This window comes from Cryptomeria japonica, chromosome 8 (assembly GCF_030272615.1).
Source record: "Cryptomeria japonica chromosome 8, Sugi_1.0, whole genome shotgun sequence".
Classification (NCBI taxonomy): Eukaryota; Viridiplantae; Streptophyta; class Pinopsida; order Cupressales; family Cupressaceae; genus Cryptomeria; species Cryptomeria japonica.
Window position 1 is genome coordinate 210488080 of NC_081412.1, and position 8110 is coordinate 210496189.

An 8110-nucleotide genomic window follows, 5' to 3' on the forward strand; every position below is an offset into this window, starting at 1 on the left:
GGGGCAATCCCTCTTCTTCATTCAATCCTCCATCTTTATCTATGTATTCAATAAGTATTCCTATGTTGGACATAATGGATCACTCAGAGGGGGGTGAATCAGTGATTTAAACACTTCTAATTCAATAAAGGTATACCTATAATAGAGAAAACAATTTGAGTGCTAACTAGTAGCCAAAATAGTGCAGACTAAGTGTGTGAAAGGATTTTCTATAACATCAACATAACTCATACACAAGAATGTATCACACATCACCATATATATGAGGACAACACAATGTGGAAAAAACTTTAGGGAGAATATCTGTTGGAGATCTTCTGCTCCAATCCAGCCTCACTATGTAAAAGCTCTAATTACAATTTTAGGGCACCTACCCCTGATTTATGAGCACCAACTCAAAGGAGCACAAACCCCTATACAATTTATAGGCTAAAACCTAAAGGAGCTACAACTCCTAGACTAAGCACCTACTTAGTGAAACAAATATTATAACTCAGTTATATAAATGAGATCCTTGCTGCAAATGAAGTTTTGCAACCCTTCAAAGTTTTGCACTGCCGGTTTCTAACTTACCCATTTGTATCAGCTCAATACACACTGCAACTCAGCCTTTCTACTGATTCTAACTCTTCTTAATCTTCTCTCCCTATGTTTTACTAAAAATCCAATCACACTTGATTATTCTCTATGAGATGAAGCTTCCTTCAAATATTCCCCTATGCATCCTATGCTCACTCAGTCAGTTGTTACTTACATAAGTTTACCCTGCTTCTCCTTACCGGTACAATCTTCACTGATAAATACTTCAAGTGTTTATCTCTTCGTCTCTCTAACAAAAAATTCACACTTACCTTCACTCTTTATCAAAAACACTATCTGTCTTAGGTTGCAATATTTAAACTGAAGCTTTCCCGCCAAAAAACAATTCAAATAGAAGGTGGTTAGGTTTTTATTCAACCGACCAAATCTGCATGCAATCTGATTCGATCCACCTTGTATCACACATTTGCACAAGAGGAATAAGCCATCACGCCTTTTTCATCTGTCTAAAGTATGTTTGCCAAAAATAGCAATCTCGACCATGATTTCTGTCCTTGAAATCCATCGACTCATTTATGACCCATCTGTTTCCTTCTCGAGGTCCTCTTGCAATCTGATTTCCATGTTTCGATCTAGATGCCAACAACCCCCTGATCTTTCTCTTTCATTCATTCTTCCTTGAGCCACATCAATCTTTTATTGACCCGTGATTTGTGGTTATTTCATTTAATGTCGAATAACTACTCCAACAACCACGTCAATGGAAATTTCATTGATATCTGCATGCACGTCACCTTAGCTCCATGTGGCATCGCATCGACATACACTCAGCTCACCGACACAAGGTTGGTTTAAACTTGAACATTCAACAAACTCATACCAACACAAGCCCTTACCGATGAGACCTTCTCTTGCTTCTAATTGGCAGTATACACTACACTGGCAGCTTGACTTCACCTCCATTGGTTTGTGATCTCTTTGTCACTCTGCCTCTTTATCACAAATATTATCACAAGCAAAACAACTAGCCTTTCTACCGGCTACAACTTGTCATGCCAACACACAACTTCATATCACCTCTTATCGGTGATGTTACTAATAGTCTCAATACCTACTTGTCTTCCACCATACCAGTTGACAAGCCTTCATGTTAATATTCCTGATGTCGGTTCAATCTTCTTCATACCGGATGACATACCTCTATTGGTAGCCTGCAATACCGATTGACATCAGTGACAACTCAATACCAATAATTTCCCCCTTTGGGATTGATGTCAATATTGTCTATTACAGTTTCTCTCCCCCTTTGACAACAATGGAAAAGGGAACTTTAGTCTGACAACAATAATCTCTCCCTTAACTAGACTCGGTTAGGACACAATCTCCCCCTGTCTCCATGCTTCATGATTCAAGAGTCATAAGATAGTAACAATGTTTGAATCCCCCTAAATAACACATCCTCCTATGTACTTAAGTGTTGCCAGATGGTGGGACAACTCCCATGTTTTTTCTCAAGTACTCAAATGGGCCCAAAGGAAGTGGCTTGGTAAATATCTTAGCAATTTTCTCGCTAGTGGGAACATATTCAACAATGACCTCCTTGTCAGCTACCTTCTCCCTCAAGAAGTGATACTTGATTGCAATGTGTTTTGTTCTCGAGTGCATTACTAGATTCTTGGAGATGTTGATTGCACTTGAGTTATCCCACTAGATTGTAATAGGATCTGGTATCTCCACTTGTATGTCCTTCACTGTCTGCTTCATCCATAGCACTTGTGAGCAACATGTAGAAACAACTATATATTCAACCTCAGCAGTGGATAATGACATTGAGTCTTGCTTCTTGTTGTGCCATGATACTAACCGGTCTCCTAAGTAGAAAGCACCTCTACTTGTACTTTTTCAGTCATCAATACTTCCTACCCAATCTGCATCAGTATAATCCTGCAAAGAGAAGTCTCCTTTGTTTGGATGCCACAGGCCATAGGTGATAGTTCCTTGCAGATACCTGAAGATCCTTTTGACTACATTTAAGCGAGACTGTTTAGGAGCACCTTGGAATCTTTCTACCATGCAAAGAACTTGTACAATATCTGGTCTAGATGTTGTTAAATATAACAAACTACCAATCATAGACCTATACAGTGTTTGCTCAACTTCCGATGACTCATCTAGTTTTATCAACTTACAACCAGTAATCATGGGAGTACTTACCAGTTTGTTGTACTCCATTCAAAATTTCTTCATCATGTCTTTTGCATACTTGGTTTGGGAGATTGAAATTCCTTTCTCCTCTTGTGAGATCTGCAAACCAAAAAAATAGGACAACTCTCCCAATATTGCAATTTCAAATTCTTTCTTCATCTTATCTGCAAATTCTTTGCACATGATGTCCTTGTCTCCACCAAAGATAATGTCATCCACATATACAACCACTATAATCATGTGATCTCCATTTACTTTGACATACAAATTACTATCTGCATTTCCTTTGTGGAATCCTTTCTCCTTCAAGTATTTATCCAACCGGGAATACCATGCTCTGGGAGCCTTCCTTAAAACATACAAGGCTTTCTTCAATTGGATACAAAAATCTCATCATCATGTAAAAGATAACCCTCTAGTTGTTCCATATATACCTCTTCATCAAGATTACCATTCAAAAATTCAGATTTGGCATCCATTTGCTAGAATTTGTAACCTTTATAGGAAGAGAAAGCTAAGAACATTCTTATTACCTCTAACATAGCAACTGGTGCAAAGGTTTCTTCGAAGTCAATAAATTCCACTTGAGCATACCCTTTGCAAACTAACCTTGCTTTATGTTGGATTATCTTGCCTTCTTCATTCATCTTATTCCAGTAGACCCACTTAGTACCTATGACATTCTTGTCTTCCGGTCTAGGAACAAGTTCCCTTGTTTGATTCTTCTCAGTTTGTGCCAACTCTTCATCCATGACATCTATCCATTTTTCACTTTTTCTAGCTTCATCAGAAGTTTTGGGTTCAAGTTTTGTCATGAGGCAGAAATTTACCTGCTCATCATTTCAGGATAGTCTTCTTATGGTTAGCACATCTTCATTTTTATCTCCTATGATCTATTCTTCCGGATGGTTCTTTTACACATACCGGTTGGAGTTCTTGCTTGATGCTTCCTCTACTAGTCTATTTTCAGATTGATCTTCATGCTCATCATCTGAAACATCAATATAAGGTGTTGGTGCAGATTCTTTCTTATGTAGGTCTTCATCTATTCTCACATTTATACTATCAACCATTTTTCTCAAGTTCTTTTGGTAGAATTTGTAGGATTTTCTCTTGGTTGAGTAACCCAAGAAGATTCCTTCATTACTTCTGGAATCAAAACTTCGTAATCCATATACATCTCTCTTGATGAAGCACTTACTTCCAAATACCCTAAAATGCTTGAGTGATGGTTTTTGGTTCTACCATAGTTCATAGGAAGTCATTTTACTATTTACTCTTACTTGTACCTGGTTTAATTTATAAATATCAGTATGAATTGCTTCCTTCCAGTATCTATCTGGTATGCTAGCCTCATTTAACATTGTTCTAGCCATTTCCTTTACTGTCCTATTCTTCCTTTCTCCCACACCATTTTGTTGTGGTGTTCTTGCTATTGAATATTGTCTCTGGATTCCATGTTTCTCATAGTAGTCAATAAACTCACTTGAAGAATATTCTCCACCTCGGTCTGATTTTAAATACTTTAATCGGTGTCCACTATCATTTTCAACCATTTTTCTAAAATTCTTGAATCTTTCAAATGCTTGTGATTTTTGCATACAAAAATGTCACCCAAGTCATCCTTGAGTAGTCATCAATGAACAACATGAAGTATCTCTCACCAGTCAGAGCCCTTGTCCTTGATGGCCCACACAAGTCTGTATGCACTGATTATAGAAGTCTTGAGCTATTGTTGTTTTGCATCTTACTTTGATTTGCTTGCCTCTGATACATTCGTCACAAAAAGTACTTGCTAGTTTTGTTATTTTTTGAATATTTCTTACATACTGGTTCTTTCTTACCTTCACTAGATTGTCAAAGTTCACCTGACCTAATCTCTAGTGCCACAACCAACTTTCATCAACTTGTCCCATCATGCATTACAACTTGTAGAATTCCTTCAAATTGTAGACATTACCATCTGTTCTCTTTCCTTCTGCCACAACCTGACCGGTACTCTGCTTTCTTATCTGACATCTAGTAGAGTCAAATTTGAACTTGTACCCTTTGTCACACATTTGACTTACACTCAATAGATTATGTTTCAGTCCTTCTACATAATACATATCATGAGCCTTAAGATTGCCATCAATATTCAATGTACCATGACCTTTAATCTTGATGGAGGAGTAGTCACCAAAATGGACAGAACCACCATTGCAATTATCAAGCTTGATAAAAAATTTCTTCTCCAATCATGTGATTTGAGCAACCACTATCAACTACCCATAAATTCTTCCTTTCAACGTGGAGAGTAGTCTACACAATCAAGCTTGACACTATCTTGTTCTTCTCCTTCTCTATCCAAACCTAATTATCTTCTTTCTTCTCCTCTTCTATGATCTTGTGTTCCAGTTTAGTCTCTATCTTATGATCTGGTACAGTTTTCTTTTTCTCACCAATTCTCCGCTTACAATGCCTTGCTATGATACCAAAATTTTGACACTTGTAACATTTTACATTAGCATTGAAAGCTGTATCGAAAGCATTTTTGTAGGACATCTGCACATTTATCCTACACTCATAACTCTTATGAACAAAATCATTATAATTATAACATGTGATAATTGTACTTTGTAATACAACAAACAAGTTTCTACTCTCAAAACTGGGGTTGACATTCATTTTTCTACAATCTGTCATTCTATGACCAAACATATTACACTGGTGACAATAACCATGAAAATTTGAAACATAGGTCAGTTGGATTTTCTTTGTCTTGCAAATGCCTGGCTTATCGGGGGTCTTCTTTTCATACTGCTAACTCTGGCAAATCCCTCATAATGAACTCTTTCATTTCTCCTTGAATCTGCATGTCGGTGCATTGATTATGGTCCCTGGTTCATTGATTGTGTATACCGGTTTGTGTCGAAGTTCTTAACAATATCGACATATGTATTCTTACTGGTATCCTTGCTTACCATGAATGTCTTCTTCTCTTCACCTTCATTTGAAGAAGTAAATTGTATCTCTTTGCCAAATGTATCTTTTCTATTTAAAGTTTGACCATCTTCCAATCCTAGGCCACTGGTATCCTTAGATTGGTTCTTCTTTCTCAACATCTTGTCAAAAGCTTCGGTGTTGCCTTCATATTTTCTTCTCACTTTCATTTCTTCTTTTCTTTTCTCTAATTCCTTTCAGAGCTTGAAAATTGCTTCTTCTAGGTTCTGATGCTCCTTCTCCTTTTTACTCAAACCGGTGCTAGTAACTTCACATATTCTCTTGGCTTCCTCTAATTGGAGTTTTAGATCTGTAATTATTTTCTTGGATTCTTCAAGAGATTTTTTCAACATCTCTTGTTCTTTAGCTGTAGCATTTTTCACCTTCTTCAAAACTCTTCTTGTTTTCTTTAGTTCTTCTAAGGCACTGATGAGCTTTGCTTCAATATCTACTTCTCCTTCTTACTCTTCCTCTTCTTATTCTTCAGGTACCAGAGCCTTTTGATTCATGAAGACAGTTGCACTGACATCATCATCACTACAACAGTCATCTAAGACACTCTTCTCATTTGTGGTATCATTTTCATGTGTGTAAAGATTGTTCTGCATCCAGTTTCCTCTTCTACCATACTGGTAGACATTCTTCTTCATGTCCTTACCGTATGATCTGCTACCACTTGGTTGATCATCTTCATTCTTATCACCATAGGGACATTTTGTAGCAAAATTTCCAGTCTTTTCACAATTGAAAGATTTCGGGGGCATCTTGCCTTTGTATTTGCGTGAACCTATCTTGAGTCTTCTAACAAATTTTTTCATGATATCATCAGAGTCTTCACCGGTTCCATCATGAGCAGACTCTTCTTTTCCCTTTCTTGATGTTTTGAATGCAACTTCTTTCTTCACAGCCTCAATACCGCTAGTCCTCATTTCATAAGTAGTTAGGGACACATACAATTCATCCATTTTAAAGACATTAAGATATTTTTCTTCTGCTGTTGCAAAAACTTAGTATCGTACTCAGGTGTAAGGGATATAAGTACCTTTTTTACTACCACTTCATCTTTTATTTCTTCTCCAAGCCCTCTAATGGTGTTTTTCATTTCATCAATCCTTTGTAGATAATTGGCAATCTTCTCTTCATCTCTCATCTTCAAACCCTCAAGTTGTGCTCTCAATGTTTGCAACTTGGCTTCCTTGACTTAAGCATCACCTTCAAATATCTTTTGCAACTTATCCCAAGTTTGTTTGGCAGAGGAACAATGCATGACTTTAACAAACTCATTATCCGATAATCCACTAAGAATGGCATTTTTAGCTTTAGTATTGTTCTCATATTCCTTCTTAGCATCTGGATCAGTAGGGGGATTATTAGGGATGGTATACCCATTCACAACTAACATCCATACATCACAACCTAGAGAGGACAAATAGGTTTCCATTCTTCTACTCCAAGAAGAATAGTTGACACCATCAAACATAGGGGCTTTTAAGGAGGTTGATTCATTTCTTTCCATTATGAACACTTAACATAATCTACCCAAGCTAGAGAATTCTTTGATAAAATAGGGTACCTATGCTCTGATACTAATTTTAGGGCACCAACCTAAGGAGCACCAACCCCTGATTTATGAGCACCAACTCAAAGGAGCACCAACCACTACACAATTTATAGGCTACAACCTAAAGGAGCTACAACCCCTACACTAAGCACCTACTTAGTGATAACAATATTAAAACTCAGTTATACAAATGAGATCCTTGCTGCAAATGAAGTTTTGAAACCCTTCAAAGTTTTGCACTACCGGTTTCTAACTTACTGGTTTGTATCAGCTCAATACACACTGCAACTCAGCCTTTCTGCTGATTCTAACTCTTCTTAATCTTCTCTCCCTCTGTTCTACTGAAAATCCAATCACACTTGATTACTCTCTATAAAATGTTGCTTCCTTTAGATTTTCACCTTTGCATCCTATGCTAACTCTACTGGTGTGTTCCTTACACCAGTTTACCCTGCTTCTCCTTACAGGTATAGTCTTCACTCATAAACACTTCAAGTGTTTATCTCTTTGGCTCTCTGACAACAATTTCATACTTACCTTCACTCTTTAGTAGCAACACTATCTGTCTTAGGTTGCAATATTTCAACTGAAGTTTTTCCACCAAAAACAAATTCAAATAGAGGGTGGTTAGGGTTTTCTTCTATCGACCAAATCTACATCCAATCTGATTTGATCCGCCTTGGATCACACACCTGCATAGGAGGAATAAACCATCACACATTTTTCATTTGTCCAAAGTATGTTTGCCAAAAATAGAAATCCCAACCATGATTTTCAAACTTGAAATCTATTGAGTCATTTATGACCCAGTTGTTTCCTTCT